Source organism: Stenella coeruleoalba, assembly GCF_951394435.1.
Source record: "Stenella coeruleoalba genome assembly, chromosome: 9".
NCBI lineage: Eukaryota > Metazoa > Chordata > Mammalia > Artiodactyla > Delphinidae > Stenella > Stenella coeruleoalba.
Genome location: NC_137155.1, coordinates 97,884,452 through 97,910,181, shown reverse-complemented (window position 1 = coordinate 97,910,181; position 25,730 = coordinate 97,884,452). Strand labels below are relative to the sequence as shown.

The following is a 25,730-nucleotide window of genomic DNA, read 5'->3' as shown; positions in this document are numbered from 1 at the left end:
GAGAAAGGTCACTCGGGCTCTATTACCACCACTGCATTTGCATCATCTCTCCAACAGGGAAGAGCCTTAACTCACCAAACGATTTCACTTCAAAGGTAAGGCTGAAACATTTAACCTGAGGGGAAAGACCTCAATCTTGTTTAAAACCACACACACAGATTTTAGAAATCTACCCTAAAACTAGCTTTGAAACAACAAAAAAAGCAAATTAAAGTTTCACAACTTGTTTTCTTGGCACTTTCCTGGATTGCCATAGTTGAAGAAAACCTGCGCAGTTTTTCTGTCGGGCCACTGTGTTAGTTTCTGGGGTGCTGTAATAACAATTATAATTAAGCTTGCGTTCTTACGCAATGGAAGTGCAGTGACTGCTTCTGTAGCCAAAATCGGAGGTGGTCAAACACTCGGTGTAAGTTAGAATTATTCCAAATTTATTCACTCAAAAAACAACTGAGGTACCCATGACAAAGTTCTATGCTATTTACTTTGGGGATGCAAAAATACAGAAGGAGTATCTCCTGCCTTCAAGCAATTCAGTCAGAAAAGTATGGGAAGTAAGGCTGCACTGGCAACCCAGACTAAGTTAATTATCTCTACAAGGTAATATTCAGCAACAGGCAAAGGAGTCGACCGGGCGGTAATATCTAAGCAAACTGCAGAATCAGCCCAGGCATTCACTGGGCTGTTAGTTCCCCGAGGTGGTGGGCGGTAAAAAAGGGGGTGTACCAGCAAGGACCTGAGCCGGTGGCCCTAAGACACAGAGGATACTACAAATCGGTGAGAAACCCTACTACTACAGCTAAAAGTGTTTTTTGGTTTTTGTGGGGTTTTTTGTAACATAAGTTTTTAAAATATGACTCCAATGACAAAAAAAGTTAAATATTTTTAGACAGTATTTCAGCCACCCCTCTCCAGCTTAATAAGCACTGTCTCGAAACCTCCAAAAACGGGCATAATAGAGTTAAAGCAAGCCAGTCTGTTCGCATGCTTCGGAATTTGAAATGCGATGCCCATGGAAAGCAACAAATAGAACGTTGAAGTAAATTTTTTTCTAATATCCAAGAACACTTAGATCAAGAAAACGTCATATCCAATTTTTTTTTAGACGAAATATTGCTGCTTTTTAAACAACATTCCCTATTTTGCTACACAACCCACAAACGCTCCAGGATTTCGGAAAATTGGGTAGACAGAGTGGCCACAAAATGAAGTGTTAACCTTACAACTGCACACGCTTTTGCAGCGTGTTAAGATATGCCGAGGTCCTAGAAGCTGGGGTCGTAAAGTGAATTTAGTTCCCTTCTGTGACTCGACGAGTGCATTTCCAAAACTGCGAGACTACTCCACTCCTAACTTGGACTGTTTTAATGCCCCTACGGGGAAGGGCAATTACACAGAGCAAATAAATACCTGAGTTAACTGCAATTCCCCATTTGCACCCTCACCACTAACCCCAACTGCGAACGATGAGCAACAACAGGGATCCAATCGGAAAAGAGGATCCTATTTTTGGCAGAGAGCTCGTTAAAGGGAGAAAACCCCGAACTTTGGAGGATTAGTCTCAAGAAATGCTCACCAATCGTTTCTCCCCGAACCAGCACTCGGCCTACAGCACACCCGGGCGGAGGCAGGGGTACGCGGGGCGACCCCTGCACGCGGGCGGCGGCCGTCGCCCTGGTTACCTGCGGGGTCAGCGCGCGCTCCCGCCGGGCGCGGGACCGGGGGCGCGCCAAGGCGGCGGAGCAGGCCGGGCCCGACTCGCGGGCGCTCGGTCGGCGCCGGGGGGCCCCGTCCGGCCGCCGCACTGGCATCCCTGCGCGCCTCCCCGGCCCGCTCCCCCAAGAGAACAGGGCAAAGGGGCGACTATTACCCAGTAATAGCGCCCCGCACAGTCGCAACAATGCGGGCGAGGAACCCGGGAGCCGCGGGCAGGGAACCGGAAAGCAGAGAGCCCGGCTCCGCGGCTCCTTCAGCGCGCGAGCCCAGTACTTTACTTGAGAGAACGAGTCCGGGGCAAGCGACGCTCGGGGGAGAAGTGATCCCGAGGGGGCGAGGGAGAGAGGGCACGGGTCCGGGCGCCCCGCGGGGGTCGCCGCCCGAGGAGAGGCGAGGTTCGCACGCCCGGCCACCCGAGGCCGCCCGCCGGCCCGGCTCCGCGGTCCGAGCCCGGTTGCGCTGGGAAAGGGGCGGGCGCCATGAATCGGGCTTTTTCCCAGTGCGTAGTCCGGGCCTGGCCGCCCCGTGCCCGCGACCGGGGCCGCGGCCCGGCCAGGCCCGAACCGGCCGGGGTGACTCAGGGCCGGGCCGCGCGCTCCCCTCCCGCCCCCGGCGCCCTCCGCCCACGAGTACCCCGGCCCAGCCGCCATTCCGCCCAGCCGCGACTCGGCGGCTCAGGCCTCGCCCGGCGCCTGGGCTCGGCCGCCGCGGCCCCAGTCACTGCGACACCGCGGCTCCGGGCCGGGCCTGCGCCGCCGACTCTCCTCGGCCCCGGCGCCGTCGACACTCACCCGCATTTCCCGGGTGCCTAAATGGCTCCGGCGACGTCTCCACCTGGTCGCTGGGCCCGGCCCCGGTTAAATCCCCGTCCCGCCAAGGTCTCGCCGCGTCCCTCAGCCGCCGGGGCTGCCCCGCCTGGAGCTGCGTGCGACACGGCTCCCGCCTCCTCCTCCTCCCGGCCCGCCCGCCCGCCGGCCCTCCTGCCGGCCCTCCTCCCGCCGCCGCCGCCTGCACCACGCAACCTCCGCCCTCTAGCCTTTCCTCCGCCGCTCCCCGCCCTCCCGGCCTCACCGGCTACGGCTCCCGTGGGGGAGAAGCTGGTGGGGGAGGGCCGGAACGCACCGCCATCGGCGTCCGGGGCGGGGGAACCGGGAAACCGTCGCCGCCATCTCCCCACCAGCCCGCGGCGCGGGAGGGGCCCGGAAACCTCCCGCCCGCCGCGGACCCGGTTCCCGGTCCCCCAGCGCCACCGAGGACTCGCTCGCGGGGCTGTTCTCTACCTGAAAGCCCGCGGCCCCTGGCCCCGAACCCCGGCGCCCTCCCCGGCCGGGCGCAGCGGATCCTCCTCCAGGTTTTACAGCCTCCCTCTCCTAGAGGCCGCCTCTAAGGACCCGGCTTCCCGCCACTTCGGGCCGAACGAGGAGGGGTCACCTTCTTAGGTCGGGGCAGCAGCCTGGGGAGCAACTGCCCCAAGACACCCCGGAGGAGGGGGGTCTTACACACCCACTCCTCCCCCACTCCTGCGCGCACACACGTGCACCCGGTGGATCTGCCTCCCCGGCTGGGAGAATAACCAAAAGCCATATCCCGACCGGCTGATAAAGTCTGAGATGGGCGAGTGGCCCTGAAAAGCAGGTACAGGCTAGAGATAAACGTGTCGTCCATTCTCGAGCCCCAGGACACCTGCGGGCCTCGGCGATACGCACCTGAAAGCCCGAGCTCTTCGGCGCCTCTCTCCCTCTGTTTCTTTAAAATCAAACCAAAACTAGCTTCCCTCTTCAAACTCTTTAACCGACTCTTTTTAAGGCAAATGTTGACAAAGATTCCCTTTACCATTAATCTCTGTAAAGACAAATCAAAAACTGAAGATTTTACATATATGGATGGGATGAGGTGTGACTATAGGATTGTTTTCACGTGGGGTCTGGAGTAGTTCATCGCATTCAGGTGAAATTAATTCACAATTGGGTACTTGAAACACAAATTTTGGCAGCACAAATAGCCACCTGGCTTCCTAGGGTCGCACAGGTGAGAAGCGTGGACTTGGAGGGGCTTCTGCCTTCATACCCGTGGTCCATGAACAAGCGTGGAAGGATTTCAGATTACCTGGGCAACAAACTTGATGAATGTTAACTTCCTGTTTTGCTCCAAACTAAAACATTAAGTATCACCTTGGGGTGGAAATCCTAGGCCCAGAGCAGAGGGCTACCCCCATAGTCCTCTCTTTCCTGAGGAATATGGGTTTCTCTTAGAAGAAATATCCCACTAGTAGATGTGGTTCCTCATATTAAAAAGTGGTCTTTTGTCAGCACCTGTTAAGTATCTTTAAAAATAGGGCATTTGTCTATACTTGTCACCGAAGTATGTGATCTCAGTCTGTGTGAGGATTTTTAGATTCTTGGTTTATACCCTGTACTTCTAAATATTCAAAAGAAACTTGGGTGCATTTAACTTTTTTGTGGGCACTTGGTAAGACTGAAGGTACAAATGGAAGGCTTGTCCCTGCAGACAATGCTTTCCACTGTAGGTATATGGCTTCTCTTAGATCCTTACTTCTTCCCTGTGCTTTCCTCAGACAAGGTATCTCATCTCCAGTTTCCCTTAATCTGCCCTCTCCCATCTCATCATTCAATATGGTCTCCTTGCCTGTGACTTCCCAGAGCTAATACATGAGCTGAATGGGTCAACTTTCTCTTTATGTTTTTTTCTTCCAACCTTTCTTTTTCCTTAACAGAAGGATTTAGTCCACCTATACCATCCTCCTCACTTCTCATTACCTCAATTCCTGGTTCTTAACTTCCTTCTAGCCTTTGCCCTCCACTCATCTGCACTATTATTCTTAGCTCTTAGACTATGACATTGACTTTTTTAAAAAACAAATTTATTTATTTATTTATTTTTGGCTGTGTTGGGTCTTCATTGCTGCGCACAGGCTTTCTCCAGTTGCAGTGAGTGGGGGCTGCTCTTCATTGCAGTGCGCAGGTTTCTCATTGCGGTGGCTTCTCTTGTTGCGGAGCATGGGCTCTAGGCACACGGGCTCAGTAGTTGTGGCTCATGGGCTCTAGAGTGCAGGCTCAGTAGTTGTGGCGCACGGGCTTAGTTGCTCCATGGCATGTGGGATCTTCCTGGGCCAGGGCTCGAACCCGTGTCCCCTGCAGCGGCAGGTGGATTCTTAAGCACTGCGCCACCAGGGAAGTCCCCTACGCCCTTGACTTTTATGTCCACTTCACAACCGGTTGCATCTATACCACTTGTACTCTGGGCAGGTAAGCTTGCCTCCAACCTAATGAACCAAGGCCATCTATTCTCTTTCCACATCAAAACATTCTTCCTCCATCTTTCTCCCCCATCTCAGCAAAATTGATGTTGTCCCCCTTTCAGATGACCCAAAGTTTGGAGGGGTAATTAACTTGTTAGATGTTAGAATCAAAATTCAGAAAAAAAAAATTCAACATAGACTAGAATATTAGGCCAAAACCAATGAAATAAAATAGAACTTTACAAGTCTAAAACAATATGACGAAGTTCAAAAAGCCCGTGTTTTAGATTTAGGTAGACCTTGGTTTATATTCAAACTCAAACCACCATCTTTTGCTCTGGTTAAGCCAACTGTTATATGGGCATTAAAATACCTACCTCATAAGGTGAAGGGTAATTCCTTTGTAATTCCAGCATACTTCCTGAAACAGCAAGAGTTAGTTCCCTTTCTCTCCTCATCTTCCATACAGTGGAGATCAAGTGACTGCCCTATTTCGTTGTTGATAACACTGACATTTTCCAAGTCATATGGGCCTGAAAACTCAAAAGACTGACCCACGGACCTTGCATCTCAGAGCCAGTCACCATCCTAGAGAACTCCTCTGTCTATTTTGGCTCAATCTGTGGGGGCATTCGTTATCATCATCACACCCACTTTCCAAAGAAAAACCCAAGACTCAGAGATACTAGGCAATTTGCTCCAGATCTCTCGGCTTGATCAGTGGCATAACCTGATCCAGTGACTCCCAAGTCCGGGTACATCCACTCCTTTACTGTGATGTCTTCCCACACCTGTATTGTCCCTTTAACCTTCTGAATGGTTTTCCTGGTTCTCTTCTCTGCTATATCCTTCCAGCCTGTGCAGTGACTGACTGCCGATGGTTTTTCCAAACTGATACCGTCATCACTGAATCGTTGTCCTCTCAGACTTTTCAGTGGCTCCTCACTGTTTATAGGGTTCAATCCAAACTCTGACCTGGCACCTAAGGTTGACCATAATCTTGTCCTAACTTACTTTTCCACATTTATCTCCAGCCATTTCCCAAAAGGAACTCTCAACTTCATCCCATCCTGCCAAGTCCACTGTTGGCCCACAAATACCAGCCTTCAATCACCATTTATGAATGCTCGCTTCTGCTTGTTCCCCGAACAAACAAGTGGTCCGTCCTCCTTTCCTACATCTGCACATCGTCCTCCCGCTTTCATATCCAGCTCACATCCACTTTCAGGAAGCCTACTTTGCACCTTCTACGTAGGCTTTGGTGATCTCTCCCTGATTGCCAACCTCTCACATATGCCTTTAAACTACGTGGTCTGTGCCTTGGTCAGGCACTATTTCCTGACGTTCCCCAGGTCCCTCGGCATTGAGCCGGAAGAACACTGAAGAGGTTCAAAATTGTTTACTAATCAAATTTGAAAGGATACTGTGTCTCTTGACCAGCCATATGAGCTATTGTTTCTAAGACCTGAGTAAGGAACTAGCTATCCAGTGCAAAGTTAATTCATTTAATGAGAGAGTTCCCAAACTTGTCTTTGCTTCAGAATCACCTGGGGATTTGAATACTGATTCCAGGGCCCATTCCAGGCCTACTGAATCAAAATTGGGTGGGAAGGGGAAGGGAGGAAATTTGAAACTGCCAGAGTTTATATCCTGGCTTCACTACGTATTATCTGAGTAACTTTGAACAAGCTACTTAACCTCTCTGGGCCTTCCCCTATGAAATGGTGATGATAATAGTATCTCATATGAGGTTGTTATAAATTAAATACTTAACAAACATGACCGATGATGATGGTGATGATGATACAATTATCCAGGGCCAATCTGGTGACCTGAGTCTGGGAACCACTGATTTAATGAACTACTCTTTCCTCTCAAAGTTTCAAATGTCATGGTCTTAAAACTTCTGGTATTAGCATTATGACATATCACATAAGTCTTATTTGTCTTGAAATAGTGTACTTCAAGGAAGGGGCGCTAAGTAAACAGATTTTTCTATTAAATTAGTTTACTTAATCCAAATCATGAAATACGCTTTATGCATGATTAGAAAAACAACAACAACTAGTTTCTCTTAGGAAAATAACTACCCATTTACTGTATAACTAAATAGAGTAATCCAACCAACTTAACATTCAAAGGAAGCAATCAGAAAAGAGATGAAATAATACATTTTCTCTTACTTAGGACAATGAGTCATAAGTTGTTTTTGAAGAAGCAGGTTTTTAATCTTCTACTTTAATTCATTAGAAAAAAGTTCATAGCTCAGTTTAGTCCATCAAATGCCAAACAGTATTTTAATGATATTAAATGTAAGCAGCCTTAAAAATAGGAAGCAGAAATTTACTTAACCAAAGTCACAAAGTAAGTATGTCTGAATGGGGAACACAGACCGGGTAGCCCCACCTTCTCAACTCTTGACGTCTAAATGGCCTATACAAACAAATACACAAAGACCTTAGTTTTATTGCCTGGAATTCCATCAAAGGTTCCTAGCATCCACTCTTAAAGAGTCAGATAGCTCTGGGAGGCAACAGGGCTTTAGAGTCATTCACACTTCAGCATCATTTAGTTCAATCAGGTTGCCTTCTTTCTAGCCCAGATAGGGTACCACCTAAAGAAAGGAAAGTTTGGGGCAGATGAAGTTTGGGAGAAACACTGAGTGCTTCAGGTTAGGCTGAAGGCCTTGGGGTCAGGGGTTCTGGTGAGAAGAGCCATAAACAAAAGAAGGGACTGAGGAAACAAGATGGAAGTACATTAAAAAAATCTAATCTGGGGACATCCCTGGTGGTTGAGTGGTAAAGAATCCACCTTACAATGCAGGGGATGCAGGTTCGATCCCTGGTCAAGGAACTCAGATCCCACATGCCATGGGGCAACTAAGCCTGCACGCCACAACTCCTGCGCTCGCGCACCTCAACTAGAGAGCCTGTGTGCCACAAACTACAGAGCCCATGTGCTCTGGAGCCCACACGCCGCAACTAGAGAGAAATCCACATGCCACAACAAAAGATCCTGCATGCCTCAACGAAGATCCCTTGTGCCGCAACTAAGACCCAAAAATAAATAAATAAATAAAATTTAAAAATAAAATAAATTTAAAAATAAATAAATCTTAAAAAAAAAATCTAATCTGTCCAATTCCAGATGTTGCATGTTGAGAAGTCCTAGGCCTCTTGTCTTAAGACAGAAAACACTGTTGTAAGATAGTCATGAATTAAGCTTTGGAGGTCCGTCCTGGGGAACTGAACACCATCATAACATTCAATTAGGTTGGGCCATAAGAAATTGCAACTCATTTTCAAATGATTCAACCTTGTCTCTATGAGAAAATTACTGAGTTCCAGAAAACTGTCCTAAAATCTCTTCTTCCAGGAAGCTTTCTCTAACCTTATACACCTCAACCCAGCCCCACACCCACATGTGGATTAGGTGCCTTTCTTCTGTGATTCTTCTTATACTATGTACTTTTACTAAAGAGTTTATCAATATTGCTTTATAATTTTCCGTTGTCTATTTCCCACTCTCTCACAGGTTATGAGCTTGAATTCAAAGAGTGTCTTTTATTACTGTATCTACAAAATTTATCATAATACCTGGTACACAGTATACTGAATGAACGGTTAGAACCCAACTCATGGATTAGTTGGGATCGTTTATACTATTAAACCCAGTGATGCCACTTTCCTGCTCAAAGGCCTTTAATAATATCCTATTTCCTACCAAAAGAATGACAAACACCTCATTCCTAATATTAAAACACCCTCTACACCTCAGCTTCAATGGATCTCTTCATACTTGTCTCCCTCTGGTTTTTTATACATACCAAACTTGATCCAAACTGGACCCCTGTGAATGCCTGAACTTGCTCTGTGCATTTCCTCATCTAACTACACGTTCTGTATCAATTATTCTTCCCCAATCACTGCTCACCCAAATACAGTCCATCCCTCTGGGCCCACCTTAAATGCAATCTCTTCGGTGAAACCTTTCTTGCTCCTCTGCCTGATGTGAAATCCACCCCTCCCCTCACACTAGGTAAGCTTCCTGAGGACATTCTTAAACAAGTGTGTAATACAGGACTGTATTAGTCAAGGTTCTCCAGAGAAACAGAACCAATAGGAGATATATCTAGATAGAGATATAGACATATAGATATATAGAAACTGAACCAATAGGAGATATATATACCTATGCATACACACACATATATATATCGAGAGAGACAGACTGATTGATTAATTATAAGGGATTGGCTCATGTGATTAAGGGAGGCTGGCAGGACCAAAATCTGCAGGGTGGGCCAGCAGGCTGGTGGCCCAGGGAAGAGCCAACATTGCAGTCCAGATCTGAAGGCCTCTGCTGGCTGAATCGCCTCTTGCTCAGGGCGAGTCAGTCTTGGTTCTAGTCAGGCCTTCAACTGATTGGGTGAGGCCCACCCACAGTATGGAGGGCAATCTGCTTGACTCAAAGTCCACTGATTTAAGTGTTAATTTCACCCAAAAAGCACCCTCACAGAAACACTCAGAATAATGGTTGACAAACATCAGAGCACCACGGCCTAGCCAAGCTGACACATAAAATTAATGTTTGCAAGCACTGAGCAGGACGCCCCGGACATAGCAAAGGGCACTGCATTTCTTAAGGAGTATCTTACACTCACTGCCTCAAGTTTCTTGCCTCCTATGGACTCCTCAGCCCATTTCCACCTACCTATTAAGTTCAACAGTTTCTCTCCTGCATTTGGTACTTCTACTGCCTACCCTTCCATCTTGAAACCAGTCACCCTTGGGCTTCCAAACTCTAAAACTCTCCTGGATCGTCTAGCCTGTCTGGTAACTTTTTCTTCACCTGGCTCTCCTCCACCCACCACTTACATGTGGGTTCCTGAAGGTTCTATTCTTGTCGATCTTTTTTTGCTATGTCCTCTCTTGTATGTAATCTTGTCATTTCCATGGCTTCAATTGACAACCACATCAAATCAGCACCTCTTAGCACCTCTAACTCAATCCAGGGACACATCTAGCTTTTATGGCACGTGATGTGTATACGACTTGGGGGGAGGGTGTTTTTTAAGAAAGTTCTATGCCAGGATGGCTAGCGATAGCTTAACTATACACAGAAAACACACAGATGTATCCCATTAATCCCACACGCTATTGTATTTCTAACTCAGTTTCTCCTTAAACAGGTTCCCCCAAATGCCTGGACCACTCCAGTGCCACTGGCTCTGAGGGAAAAGTGAGAGGAGTTGGGGTGGAAAGAGGTAATAATTACAGCCAATCGATGCAGCCAGAAGAACCCACTTTTGACATTTTGGCAAACACGTAGGACTACATATAGCTGCCCCCTGCCCCCAAGGGGCTTGGAAGGGCTCATTCATGGGATGAGCCCTGAAAGTAAAGCTTCACGACCTTCCAGGGTGTACTCGTCCACCTCTGTCTTCAGCCTCCACCTCTCCCACACTTTAGGTCTGATTTTCTATTGCTTGCAGCTCCCTCTACTTGCACGTCCCCCATGTTCCAAATCATTTGGCCTCCATTCTTTCTTCTCCCCCGACCCGTCCTATATCTTCTCCCTTGTTTTCTGTCTCTGGTACTGGCGGCACCATCCACCCATTCATTCAAGTTAGGTGCCTCAGGTATATTTATTCTGCCCTCTTTTCCACCTCTGTGTCCATTGGTTCATTAAGTCCTATCCAGTTTAGACCTGTATTAGCTTTCATTTGCACTGCTGCCATGGCCTCCTAGCTGGTCTCCCTGCCTCCAGTCTCTCTTCTAATTCATCCTCCACACAGCCACGGAGTTTTTTTCTAGAGTATGGCAGTGACTTCCTCAAGAAGCAGGAGAGCATGGGCTCTGGAGCTAGACTATCTAGATTTAAAGCTTGACCCCACCACTTACCAGCTGTTGGACCTTGCAAAAGCTATTTCATCAGTCTTTGCCTCAATTTCTTCCCCTGTAAAATGGGAATAGTACACACTCTATAGGATGGCCTTAAGAAGGGAGTCACAGCATTTCATGGTGTAGGATGTCTGACACACAGAAAGCATTTGTCATTTTACTGTCATCATCAGCTAGCTCTCCTACAAAAAACTTTCAATGGTTTCACACCCCATAAGTAGACATTCAAAATAATCTTCACAGCATGACCTCTGTCTCCCTTCCCAGTTTCCATTCCAGCCATGTCTCCTCTTGGACCCTGTGCTGTAGCCACACTTGACAACCACAGGGGTCTCCCCACGAGGCGTGGGGACTCCTGGTAGAGACCTTCGTTGGGAATGTCCTCCTTCCTTTTTCTTTCCCTGAATCATTCCCCAGATCCCTAATCCCATGTCATCTTCCCTACGAAGTTTCCTCAGCCTCTTCTCATCCTTACTGTATCCTTATATTTTTGCATATACATTGGCTAAAAGTCCTCTGAGAAATTCCGTCTCACCCTGAACTTTCTTTTTCAATTGCCAAAAATGGGGTTTCCATTTTTGAGGCACTATTCTTGTATGTAATGTAATACATGTAAAGTATATCTTGGATTATGCCAAGTTTTTATTGGCATAAATTGTAGAGAACATTCTAGCCATGAATGATGAAGTACCAGGAAAAACTTTATAGCCCTTCAATACTATTTCTTTATATGATATATTTTAAAGAAGAGCAATAGTATTTTGAGAATGTGTACAGAGAAGTTAAGAAATTCCAGTGACCTTAGAGCTTGGTTTTCCTGGTCTGAAAGGTCCTTTGCTTTATGACTTACTATTCACTTTGGGGATGAAAAAAATGAACATTAAAGAAGACTGCAGGCTGGAGTTCTAAATGAACAGATAATAATCAAAAAAAGATATTATAGGGCTTCCCTATGTGGTGGCACAGTGGTTAAGAATCCATCTGCCAATGCAGGGGACATGGGTTCAGCCCTGGTCAGGGAAGATCCCACATGCCACGGAGCAACTAAGCCCGTGCACCACAACTACTGAGCCTGTGCTTTAGAGCCCGCGAGCCACAACCACTGAAGCCCACGTGCCTAGAGCCCATGCTCCGCAACAAGAGAAGCCACTGCAATGAGAAGCCTGCACACTGCAACGAAGGGTAGCCCCCACTTGCTGAAACTAGAAGAAGACCACGCGCAGCAGCGAAGACCCAATGCTGCCAAAAAAAAAAAAAAAAATTATACTACCATTTACCATTTTATGGGATAAATTATTTTACTTCCCCCTCCATTAATTTTTTTCTGTGGAAGGGCAACTGAAGAGACCTCTCTCAAATTTGCATAATTTCTCTATTTTTTTTTAAGAACGTGTGTTTAATCCAGACTTGGAATCTGGATAAGGAGTTCCTGGCTAGCTGTGTGGCAGAGTAAGTTCAGAAACCAAAGGCTTTTTGTACAGTCAGAGGTACATTTTATTTTTGCTGATAATATCCCAGAAACTGAGGTCCATGTCATCAGCCACTGTTCCACCCCAGCAGCGACAAGGCCATTGGCAGGCGTTTGGCTTTTCTACTGATGCCATCAGCATTCAAGTCGGCTTCTGTGAGTTTAAGCAGTTCATCAAGAGGGAAATACCGAGCTTCCCTGGTGGCGCAGTGGTTGAGAATCTGCCTGCCAATGCAGGGGACACGAGTTCGAGCCCTGGTCTGGGAGGATCCCACATGCCACGGAGCAACTAGGCCCGTGAGCCACAACTACTGAACCTGCGCGTCTGCAGCCTGTGCTCCGCAACAAGAGAGGCCGCGATAGTGAGAGGCCCGTGTACCGCGATGAAGAGTGGCCCCCGCTTGCCACAACTAGAGAAAGTCCTCACACAGAAACGAAGACCCAACACAGCAAAAATAAATTAATTAATGAACTCCTACACCCAACATCTTCTTAAAATTAAAAAAAAAAATGCAAACCTGACAATTTCACAAATTTCACAACCAAAGCTTTAAGTCAGTCTTTAAAATAAAAAAAGAGGGAAATACCATGATGAGAGCAAGAATTACAACCCCTCCCCCTCAATAACTTGGTAGGGGAGCAAGAGATACAAGATAGATGGGAAATCACCTCCTAAATATCCAAAATAAACACTCAAACTTTCATCCCTTTTGGGAAGCCAGGCCATCTTTCCCATCCTTTTGTCGATGATATTTTCTTTTATTTCTCCCTTCCTCCTTCCTTCCAACAACCCTAACCTTTTACTAAAAGATTAGAACTAGGTAAATATCCAGCAATCTGGTTCCAACAAATAATTATTGCAGGATTGCTGACTTACTTGCCTTTAAATTATACAACGCTACTTGGACCATGCAAAAAAATTTATACTCTGAACATACCAGCAAGGCCACCTGGAAGAAATGGGCAATGGAATAAAATTTACTTTGAATCATAGACACTTAAGTTTTCCTGATAGAATTAGGTGAGTGGATGTAAAGAGCAGGTCTAAAACTCTAGTGGTGAAAATAAAGTGATTTTTAAAAGCTCAGGGTATCTAGAGTTTTGCAAAATAAAGCATTGACTGTGATGTGTTTCTTGAGCGAGCACTTCATAAACCATTTACTAACTGACCTACTTTTTCCCCCCTGCAGCTAAAATGCTCCGCTATAACTTACAAATGGGAAACTGGGTGGCTCTCACCTTGCACTGAGTGGGATCAATCCCACCGTAGCTGCTGCAGGGTAGCACTTCCAGCTCCACCCTCAGTCTAAGAACGACTGTGGGAAGAAGCAAGGAAGAGACTCCCGTGGGAAAAAGACAGACTCAGGTACCCCAGCCTGTGCTTAAGACAGCAGACAGAAGAGGGAAAGCACACAGGAGGGGTCACACGGCAACTTCCCCCAGCTCCCCTCAAGTGGGAGCAGATGGCCATCTATAATGATGACGCCTGGCCGAATAATCCCATTCTTCAGGACGTCCAGAGTTCACAACACTGGCAGGTGTTCTCTGCACCTCTTACCGGAATTAGCATTTTCTAGCTGTAAGCTATTTGGGAACAGGGCTACGTCCCCACTGCACTTGATTCCACAATTTGTCCCCAACCCACCTTTCCAGGCTCACTTCCCACTCTCCTCCTCCCATTCACCGGAATCTGCACTGGGCAACTTGCAGTATAAACATTCTTGCACTTTCCTTCCTTCTAGCTTTCGCTAATTCCGCCTCGGTGCTCTTCTCACTCTTGGGTCCATCTGTTGCAATTCTACTTGTCTTTTGATTCCTAGCTTGGTTCTCACCTCGTCAGACTTCCCAGATTTCCCTGGCTGACATTAATCTCATTCTTCTTTGTATTCTCATTGTACTTTGTTTGGACCTCTACGATAGGCACAGATTCTTGTGGTTTGTATTTCTGCTGCACTAGATTCTAGCCTTCTTGTCTTTTCACCCTCTTAGTCTCGTCTTTCACAAAGCAAAAGGTCTTCATTTTGATGATGTCCAATTTATCAAATTTCCTCGTATGCTTTTGGTGTCAAGTCGAAGAACTCTACTACCTAGGCCCAGATCCTGAAGATATTCTCCGATGGTAAAATAAAGATTCTTGATTTTATTTTAAAGAGAGGGGAAAGGAAGTTCAAAACAATGGAAATATTGTAGAAGAAAAATTGTTATGGTCACATTATTTAATTAGGATTTCTTGCTGTTTAGAAAGATGAAATGGTCAAGGATATGTGCGTGTGAAGAAACAGGGACACATTAAGTGTGTTTTTTTAGCCAAAACATTTGAGTATGGAATAGTTATTATAAGAAAAGCATGATGTCAAATCAGATCTCAACAAGTAATTTTTAGAAACTGGTGACTGAAATAGATGTCAAAGAAGAATGCAAAAAATATTGTTACAGGAGACTTCCCTGGCGGTCCAGGGTTACGACTCGAGCTTCCACTGCACAGGGCACAGGTTCGATCCCTGGTTGGGGAACTAAGGTCCCGCAAGCCATGTGACGCAGCCAAAAAAAAAAAAAATTGTTACAGAAAGGATTTCTCAAGAATTTCTTTAGCCTAGGTTTATAGTTCTCAAAACTTATATTTTATATACACACTTAATAGGCAGGGAGTTCAATATGCTAATGAAAAATGTAAAAAGAAGACTCTAACTTGCAACTATAATAGATATTCAGTATGTTAGGGTGCTGATCATTACAAAAGGAATATTAAAATTTTCAATAGGATTACCTGAAAATAGCACTTTGTTGAGAGATGAATTTTCTCAGTATTTTCATCCTGACTGGTATGTTCAAAGAAAATAATAAGATGTAAAGAGTTTTGCTTCTCTAATTTTAAAGTCAGCAATGAGATGGGTTCTACCAAAATCAGCTGTCATCTTTTAAAACACATTATTCACGTAGGTAAAAATTGTACAATATTTTATGTGCTGCACCTCACTTCTCTCCACCCAAAGAGATCTCAGCCTCTGAATTGCAGCAGTCCTTGGAGTTCATGTTCTGTATTGTGGCTTTATGTCCACGAAGGTTTTCCTGCTCCTCCCTTTAAGAGGTGGAGCCACATTCCTCTCCCCTGGAATGTGTGCTGAACTTAGTGACTCGCTTCTAATAAACAGAAGAAAGTGGAAGTGATAATGTGAGCCTTGGGAGACCTGGTTGTGAAAGATGCTGCGTTCTTCCTTGCTCCCTCTCTAGGACTACTTGCTCTGCAGGGAGTTAGCTGCCATGTTGCAAGGAAATCTCCACGTGTGAGAAACTGAGAGCTCCTGCCAACAGCCGCGTTGAGTTCACCATCTCAGAAGGGCATCCTCCAGCCCCAATGAAGCCTTCAGATGACTGCACCCTCAGCTGACCTCCTGATGAAACCACACAAGAGACCCTGAACCAGAGCTATTCAGCTAAGCCACCTCCAAATTCCTTCCCCACAGAAAATATGACATTTTTTTTTATTATGGTGTGAGGTTAGGATCAGGTTTCTTTTTATTCCACAAGCATATCCAACTTTGTGAGCACCATTTATTGAACAATTATCCTTTCCCCATTGAATTACCTTGGGGCCTTTGTCAAAAATCAGTTGGTCAGTCGGATTTATCCCAGGAATGTCAGAGTATTTCAACATAAGAACATCAATCAATGTAATACACCACATTAATAGAATGAAGGAAAAAACACATGATCATCTCATGTACATCACATCATGCACACAAGATGTGGAAAAAGCATTTGATAAATTCCAGTACGCTTTCATGATAAAAAAAAATGCACTCCATAAACTAGCAATAAACAGGATGAAGCCCAGATATTAAAAGCCCACAGCTAACATACTTAATGGTGAAAAACTGAAAGCTTTTCTCCCAAGATCAGGAACAAGACAAGAATGCCCACTCTCACCACTTCCATTCAACACAGTACTGGAAATTTTAGCTGGAGAAGTCAGGCAATACAAAGAAATAAATTCCTCCAAATTGGAAATAAAGAAGTAAAGCTATCTCCCTTCAAAGATGGCATGATGTTATATGTAGAAACCCTAAGGAATCCACAAAAAAAGTTTTAGAGCTAACAAACGAATTTGACAAATTTTAAGGATATAAAATCAACATGCAGAAATCAGTTGTATTTCTATATACCAGCAGTGAATAATCCCAAAAGGAAATTCAGAAAACATTTCAATTTATAAAACCACGTTTATCCTTCTGCTAATACACACTGAATTAATTGATGTGCCTTTACAGGAAGACTTGCAATCAGGTAGTGTAAATCCTTCGACCTTGTTCTTTCTAAAAATCATCCTGGCTATGTTAGACCTTTTATGTTTCCTTACAGATTTTAGAATCAGCTTGTGGATTTCTATAAGAAAGCCTGCTGGGATTTTGATTGGGATATCTTCTCTATCTCCTGAATCTGTTTCTTTCTCTCCATCCCAACCCCAGTTACCACCCTAACAGAAGGCAGGATGAACAAGAGTCTATGAACTAGGGGGAGGGATGAATTAGGAGTTTGGGATTAACATATACACACTACTATATATAAAATAGATAACCTATAAGGACCTACTGTATAGCACAGGGAACTATACTCAACATTTCTTAATAACCTATAAGGGAAAAGAATCTGAAAAAATAGATATATATGTATGTATAACTGAATCACTTTGCTGTACACCTGAAACTAACACAACATTCTAAATCAACTATACTTCAATTAAAAAAAAAGAATCTACTAACTGGTCCATCTGCCTTGGTGTGGGCCTCTGTTATTCACACTGTAACTGGAGTGGTATTTTCAAAACATGTATCTGATCACGTTACCATCTTCAAGGGTATCCCGTTATTCTTGGAATAAACACTAACCTCTTACATGGCCTAAAAGCAGGGATCATATTCAAAAGAGTCTAAGTATTTAACAATCAATATCGCACAAGTACCGACCATCAGAACAGATGCCAGAGTCTTGGAGCAGCATTTAAAAAATCTGCCCTCCTTACCCTATCCTGCCAGATATTACGCTCTTGGCTGCTAGATCATGGCAAAGCCCAGAAGAGGGCCTGGGCAGCTGCACTGGGTTTGGGGTGGATGAGGGTGGCTCAGCGCAGGAGCTGTGTATCATCGGGTCTAGAAGTGTGTTACTGCCCTAATGACAGTGCAGCCATATTGGAGCAGATTGGCTGACCGCCAGGCCTGCTTCCAAGGTCTTCCGTGGTCTGGCATCCATCCACTTCTCTGGCTTTATCTCCTGCCCTCCCTGCTCCAGTCACACTGGTCTTTGAGTTCCTTGAAAATACCGCCCTCCCACTCCAGAGCCCCTGGGCATTGCTTCCTCTGTGAACATCCTCCTTCCTTCCTTCACTTAGCAAACTCCTACCCATCCTGCCTGTATCTTTTTTTTTTTTTTTTTTTTGCGGTACGCGGGCCTCTCACTGCTGTGGCCTCTCCCATTGCGGAGCACAAGCTCTGGACGCGCAGGCCCAGCGGCCATGGCTCATGGGCCCAGCCGCTCCGCGGCATGTGGGATCTTCCCAGACCAGGGCACGAACCCGTGTCCCCTGCATCGGCAGGCGGACTCTCAACCACTGTGCCACCAGGGAAGCCCCTGCCTATATCTTGACTCTAACAAGGACTCCTCAGGAAGCTGCTCTGACCTCCCTGAAAAGGTGAGACTGCCAATGATAATCCCTCATAGCATCATGTTCTTCTCCTTTCTTGCATTCATCACACTTGTAGTTATAAATATCTTCACGTGATTACTCAGTTAATCCTCTCTCATAAGCTCCAAGAGGACAGAGATTATGTCTTCTTTTGTTTACTAACGTGTCCACAGTGCTAACCTGGTGCCTGGCGTGTACTGGGTGGCCAATAAATATTTGTCGAATAAATGTATGAAAAACCAAGCTTAGAGAAAGATAAATATCATATGATATCACTTATATGTGGAATCTAAAAAAATGATACAAATGAACTTATTTACAAAACAGAAACAGACTCACAGACATAGAAAACAAACTTCTGGTTACCACAGGGGAAAGGTGGGGGGGAGGAATAAATTGGGAATTTGGGATTCACAGATATACACTACTCCATATAAAATAGATAAACAACAAGGACCTACTGTAGAGCACAGGGAACTATATTCAATATCTTGTAATAACCTATAATGGAAAAGGATACGGAAAAGAATATATATACATATATATGCAAAAAACGGAATCACTTTGCTGTACACCTGAATCATTGTAAATCAACTATACTTCAATAAAATAACAATAATAATAAAAAGAAAAACCAAACTCAGTTCATTTGCTCTCAAACCTCTTCTTTCTGAATTTCCCATTTTGGCTAATGGCATATCTACCTAGCTGCCATAGCAAGGGACTTAGAAATCATCCGAAATTCCTCCTCCTTCTTTATTCCACCGTTAAGATAGACACCAGATCCTGTTGGTTCTACCTTCTGAATCTGTTTCTACCTTAGCTCATTTCTTGTTTGGACTAGAGCAGATTTCTCCATACTTGTCTCATCTCCAGTTTTGCATTTACTTTGTCCATTCTTCACACTGCTCTTCTGATGATCCTTTGAACCTGACCAAGTTAGTCCCCTGTGTAAAATACTTCAGGGTCAAGTTCAAACTCCCTCCTGATCTGGTTCCTGCTCATTTCCAAGGCCAATTGTCCGTGACCATTCATTGTACATCTTCCCTGCTCTCGAGTTCCTCTAGTCAGAATGAGCAACCCTGGATACAGGGCCCAGGCTTCATTGGCTCTATTTTTAGAACTCAGCATCATGTCTGGCTTGGAGAGGGAAATACACAAATGTTTGTGGTACTGAATGGCAATGAACAAGACTTATTTTTGTGTTGGTGTGCCATCAACCACAATAGTACAGCACAGTGAAGAATGTTCACTGTAGGATGACACCAAGTCATTAAGAAATGGATCAAATTATATTTATAAACTTAATATACTACCTCTTGCAAAGCAGTCAAATGAGAACGATTATGATTTGAAAGTTTTGATTTAAAGGTGTAGTTGTTCAACTGTTTTGGAAAGTCAGCTATGCAAAACCACACTCAGTCTTTGGGATATCGGGGAAATTTGACTATGATTAATAATATTGTGTTTCCCTGGGGGTGGGTTGGGATGTGCGGGGTCTAGCAACATTTGTGTCCGCCTGCAGGCGGACTCTCAACCACTGCGCCACCAGGGAAGCCCCCCAAGTTAGCATTTTTGATAAAATCTCAGAATGAATAAATAATTTGTCAGGCACCCTCAAGGGTACAGAAGCACCACTTACACATAACTTACTACCCAGTTTACCAAAGTCACCGTTGCCTTTTCATAAAACAAGTTCTTTTAATAAATAGTCATTTAGTAGACAGTCCAGTTTTCGCATCACCACACTTTTATTAAACACATTCTATGTGTTTAATCCCATGCCTAGCATTGCTGGCGATAAAAATAAATATTAAGGAGGCAATAATACGCTTGGTGGGATAAAGATTTCTCCCACAATGATTTTTATAACAAAACGAGAGAGTATCTAATCACAGGGTAGACTGTATCATAGTTAAGTATTACAGAAGTTCAGAGAGGTGAGATCAATGTATTCTGGGTTAGTAAGGACCGGCTTTAGAGAGGATGTTTGTCATATGGATGTGAAAAGTAACTTCGGTTCTTTCCAAAAAATTACAATCCAGACTCTTCTCAATTTACAAAGGACTTTCCTGCATTATTCAGTTATTATTATCAACTTTTATGGAGGATATAGGTGGGAGCATTATACTGAGAAGCTCTTTCTCCAGCTGCGCCTTCCCGCCCAGCCAACCCCATCTCTGCAACTCTTCAGGGTCTTAGGTCTGGCCCCTGGTGCTGTCCTGTACCAAACCACCAACCCTTAGGACTGAGGCTGCAGGACTCAAGACCTATTACCTCCTGATATTATGAGGGAAAACAGACACGAAATCTCTGTGTCTCCCTCATTCTCCAAGATTTTCTCTCAAAATGTGTTTCTGGCAAGAACTGAAAATTTTCTTTTGCATATCCTCAAGCTCCAGTAGAGCCAATTTTCAACTTTCACTTGAAATCTTACCTCTCATTTATAAGAGACATGCGTCCTTCTTACCCGCTTAGCATCCGTTCTCCCTTATTCTGGTAACAGAAAGCTTCTCTTTTTGGGGCATTTGCATTGGTGTGTTAGGGCTGGCACACCAATGTCGTTAAACTTTCAGGAATTGGGCTAGTCCGTTGTCACATGCTGTCACTATTTAACACTAAATTCTATAACCTTATGATTAAATAAACTCTATTAAAAACAAAGGTCATGCATGCTCAAAACTCATCACTTCCTAACTATTTAAGGACATTTTATTATTACTGATGGTCTTGAGGTTACTTATTTTTATTTTACCTCTGTGGTAGAAATATTATGTACTGCATTTCTCTTCCTTAACTCTGTGTTCAGGGACCACACTGGTAGCTTGAAATCTGCCCTGGTGAGAGTGTTTACACCATGGAAATTGGCAAACATTACACATGAAGACCCCACCTCCCACCTCCAGAGCTCATCATTAAACATTTTCCGGAGTCCCACTGGGAGTTCCCCACCACACCCATGTCTACTAATGCTGGTTCACAAGGCTCAAGTAGTCTGACCCATGCTCCAATCCCAGGAGTGGACACATGCCCCAAAGAGCGAGTGACAGTAACTCCTCTGGGGTCCCTAAGTTAGCAGGATGTAAGTTAGTAGCTGGTGACAGCCTCTTCATCATTACAAACACAGAGACTGCTGGGGAAGGAGGCCACTACAGAAGAAAGCAAAGTGGAAAGATGGAAACAGATTCTTAATGACATCTTTCAACATCGAAATCTAGCTCTGTCCGAAGCTATTATACCCTAGATTTTCAGTTATGAGGATACATCATTTCTCCCATTTTTCAGCCTGAGTCATTTTGAACTGACTTTCTATCACTCTAAAGAGCAATTTTCCACAATGAAAATAATTTCTGCATTTCCCTGGTGGCGCGGTGGTTAAGAATCCACCTGCCAATGCAGGGGACATGGGTTCAATACCCGGTCCGGGAAGATCCCACATGCCGCAGAGCAACTAAGCCCGTGCACCACAACTACTGAGCCTGTGCTCTAGAGCCTGCAAGCCACAACCACTGAGCCCTAGTGCCACAACTACTGAAGCCCGCATGCCTAGAGCCCGTGCTCTACAACAAGAGAAGCCACTGCAATGAGAAGCCCACGCACCGCAACGAAGAGTAGCCCCTGCTCTCCGCAACTAGAGAAAGCCCGCGCAGCAACGAAGACCCAACGGAGCCAAAAATAAATAAAATAAATAAATTTATAAAAAATAATAATTTCTAAAAATCACTCAAGGACTGTTCCTGAGCTCTCACGTACAGTAAGAGAGTAACAGAGTCCTGCGTGATGATGGGCTGACACTTGAAGTGAACGCAGACTCACTCCAAGAGATTTTCCTGGCAGAGCACTTCGTTCAAAATCTTGTATTAGCAAACACTAAATGTATAGCCCTTTCTGATTGCCCTTGGATAGCTGAACCTTTGAACGGCAAACCTGTGAATCCCCAAGCCCACTTCGTCGATGCCCACACTGTGGCTGTGGATATCCTAACTCTGTCCACGTGCCATGAAAGGAGGAGGTCCATGTTCTCTGGAAACATTCTCTGTGGTGTGAAAACCCGTCACACAACCCTAGTCAAGCTCAGTGTCGTATTTCCTCAAACGGTTATAAGACTTGAGGCTAGAAGACTATGCCCAATTTGTGGGAAGAGCTCTGTATCAGAAGTCAAGGACTTGCTTTCTAACGAATCCAGATTTTCCCACAATTTTGGACAAAACGCTTTACTTCTCTGGGCCTCAGTTTCCTCTTCCAGAGAGTGAGGGCTGTTACAATGGTCCCACCCGAATCTCGGATGGGTTCCGTCACAGATAAGCTCTTCAGCTATAATATATGAATTATTTTGTACTTTAATCCTGGACAGTTCCTTTTGTACTGCTGGGATCCCTTTCATGAGCTTGGGAAGCTTCATCAAGTTTGGCTTCATGATCCTTGCTTTGATTTACTGTAGACTATTCAACATGATCCCCTTGGGATGCTCTGTCACAGGGTGTTTTGGGTCATCCGTTACCTTCTTACAGTGTGTGCTGTAGGTAGATGGTGATACTAGGTATCTGTAGGCAACTGCTATATCAAACATACACATCCTTTGTCCAATGTTGCATCATTACGAAAAACAAAATCACCCTCAAAAAAACAAAAAGGCAATTGTCGTGGTATTGTCCACGGTCCCAATTCCCATGGTTCTACTTTAAGCCTTTATGTTCGTAACTAATGAGAACTTGCTGTAGTATAAACTAACACAATATTGTAAAGCAACTTTGGCCAATAAAAAAATAATAAACCTTTATGTTCCCGAGTACTCTCTAATTCTCAGACATTTTCTCATCGAATAAAAAGAAATGTAGATAAATTGCCCCATTTTAGAAAGGCTCTTATTTTCATTTTTTAATCCATGAGAGAGAGTAGTAAGGCCAAGAGGTGACAACAGGAATAAATGACAAGTGAGTTTTCACTGTAAGAAGATGGAGGTGAATGAGTCCCAGAGAGACATCTACCGTGGCAGTGGGGTGATGCTGTAGAGTTCATGCTCCAGCGTCTAGCTCTTGCATCACCAGTCTGTGATCATAGGCGCTAATTAAATTAATAAAAAGGCATTTTGTTAAAACATGGGCCACGCACCGGCTGTGTCACCAGGCACAGCCTTCTCGCCTGTGGTGATGAACAGTTTTACCGCTGAACAACGAAGACACAAAGGAAAAAAAGTGCAGGAGGGAAAAGTCGAATTGTAGCCAATATGTCCTTGATTGCCCACCACAGTGCTTGTTAATTTGTGGTAACACAGATTCAAAAGCCCACATTTTTGAATCTGACATTCTCAATTACTTAGGGGGTGACAACTTTGTTTAATAGTTATTATAATGACAAACAGTAACATCCTGTCCTTACCCAATTAAGGACAAGAATGATAAACTGAGAAATTATAGCTTATAAAAATAAAACTTTAGATGCCAACAATGGGCACCTCTAGCTGTCTGTAGTGATGCTCTTACTGAATTGTCTACAGGTCATTTATTCGAAATTATTTTAAGACGTTCTAGTATCATCTCTCCTGGCTTGAATGCAGATCCATGTGTTTCTGTTAGAGGAAGATACATTTTAAAAATCTTTTTAATATGAAACAGAATATGTATACACATGTATAACTGAATCGCTTTGCTGTACACCAGAAACTAACACAACACCGTAAATCAACTATACTTCAATAAAAAAATAAGTTAAAAAAAAACCCAGACTCACTCACAGACATAGAAAACAAACTTAATGGTAACCAAGGGGTCAGGGGGTGGGGGAGGGCTAAATTAGGAGTTTGGGATTAGCAGATGCAAACTATTATATCTAAGATGGATAAACAACAAGGCCTGACTCTATGGCACAGGGAAACATAGTCAATATCCTGTAACAAACCATAATGGAAAAGAATATGAAAAAGAATATGTATATATGTATAACTGAATCACTCTGCTATACACCAGAAACTAACACAACATTGTAAATCAACTATACTTCAATTAAAGATAAATAAAAACATTTTTAGCTTTAGCTATACTTTATGTTAAAAACAGTCATACCCCCATATATTAGGATTAGATTTAGTTGAGACAGAAACCCAAAATAAGAATTTATTTCCCTCTCATTTGGAAATCTGGGCGGAATGTCCAAGCCCGGAATACTGTCCCATGGTGTCAGAACCAGGTCCTTCCCATCCTGTTGCTCTGCCGTGCAGGGCCTCTGTGTTCAAGCTTTTCTCATGGTTCAAGATGAAATTGTGCCCAGCTTGTGCTTACATCTTATTGCAAACCTTAGACACATGACACAACTGCAGGGAGGTAGAAAAATAAAGTCTCTATTCCGGGCGGCCACGAAGCGAGCTTAACGCTGCATGTTCTAGTGTTACAGAACAAGGGTTGGCAAAATTCTTTTTCTGTAAAGGGCCAGATAGTAAATATTTCAGGCTTTCTGAGCTACATGATCTCTGTCTCAACTATTTAACTCTGATGTTGCAGTGTGAAAGCAGCCACAGACAATACACGTATGAATGTTTATGGCTGTGTTCCAATAAAACTTTATTTACAAGAACAGGTGGTTGGCTGGATTTGGCCCACAAGCTGATCCCTGTTATAGCAGGTGGGTAAAACAGATGCTGGGGATAACTAGTACTTCTCTTACACCAGGTAATAGAGATATTAGGGCTATTAACTTTGGTACGGTCCTTCTGCATCCCCCTCCCATTTTAATATAGTTAGTGGCAAGCAAAATTGCCAATTATTAATTAAAATCAGCAAAAATGATGTAGTAGAGGGAAAATTTGTTTAAGGTTCTCTTTGAAAGACTAGTTAGTGAATTTCGATTATGCTTTTGTTTGTCATGCTGACCCTTCTTTCACTCAGGCAACAACTCCTGTTCCCTGCCTTGGTAAGAGAATGGTTTTCTCAACCCAGTGCTTGGGAGATGCAAGATTCCACGAAACGAGCACTTTGAAGGGAATGCAGGGGAGACACTGAGAAAATGATGATGCCTTTCCCCTCTTAGATTCCTCATTAGTAGAGGAATATTACGCTTTAAGCCCTGTGATTTCATTTAATTATGTCTCACTCTCAGATCTTTTTTTCCTTCCTGGTGGACAGGGGAGAAGAGATGTGGGATTATGCTAGGTAGTTCTCACATGAGCAAAATAAACCCTGTAGGAATGTGATCAAAATTGACTATGGTAATTAATTTTATCAGTAATTTTTACTTATTATTTCATAATTTTATTTAACTTTTTCCCCTGAATTCAAAGATAGCACATGGTTTAATGAAGTCAAATATACATCTATAAATACCAAATCGAGAGTCTTCCATAATACCCCCTCCGCCACCGCCGAGTCTCCCCTGGACTTTTTTTATATGCCTGTCCTAACAATCAGACAGTGTGCCAGGAATGTGAGGTTATAGTAATTTCTGTTGCTTCCAGAACTCCTAAAGTGAGAAAAGCTGTTTTCCAAACCGCACTCCTGGCTTCCTTTTCCTCCACTTAAGATCTCATTAGTAGAGGAATATTAAGCTTCAAGATCCTCCCTTTTCATAGCGCCAACTACTGCTGAAGCTACTTTTACCAGCTTCCAATTATTTTGTATTTTGAATACTCCTAATTTTGTATTCAGTACAAAAGTTACTTAACTTTAATTAAACTGGTCAAACATTTTTACTACATCGATTAGAAACTAGAAGGAC

At 44.1% G+C, this 25,730-nt stretch overlaps 1 protein-coding gene across 4 annotated transcripts in view; it reads right to left on the bottom strand.

The window, feature by feature from the left end:
- The window catches only part of CUL1 (cullin 1), a 177,494-nt gene that overhangs the window by 103,364 nt on the left and 48,400 nt on the right, over positions 1 to 25,730 (bottom strand). Inside the window, exon 1 of one of the 4 annotated variants that reach the window (XM_079932394.1) lies at positions 2,785 to 2,935. The exons of 1 other annotated variant lie outside the window; for it this stretch is intronic. The gene's annotated coding sequence lies outside the window, so the exon portion shown is untranslated. Of the gene's footprint in view, positions 1 to 2,504; positions 2,712 to 2,784; positions 2,936 to 25,730 lie in introns of those variants that run through there. 2 more of the 4 variants (XM_079932395.1, XM_079932392.1) reach the window with 2 other exon arrangements.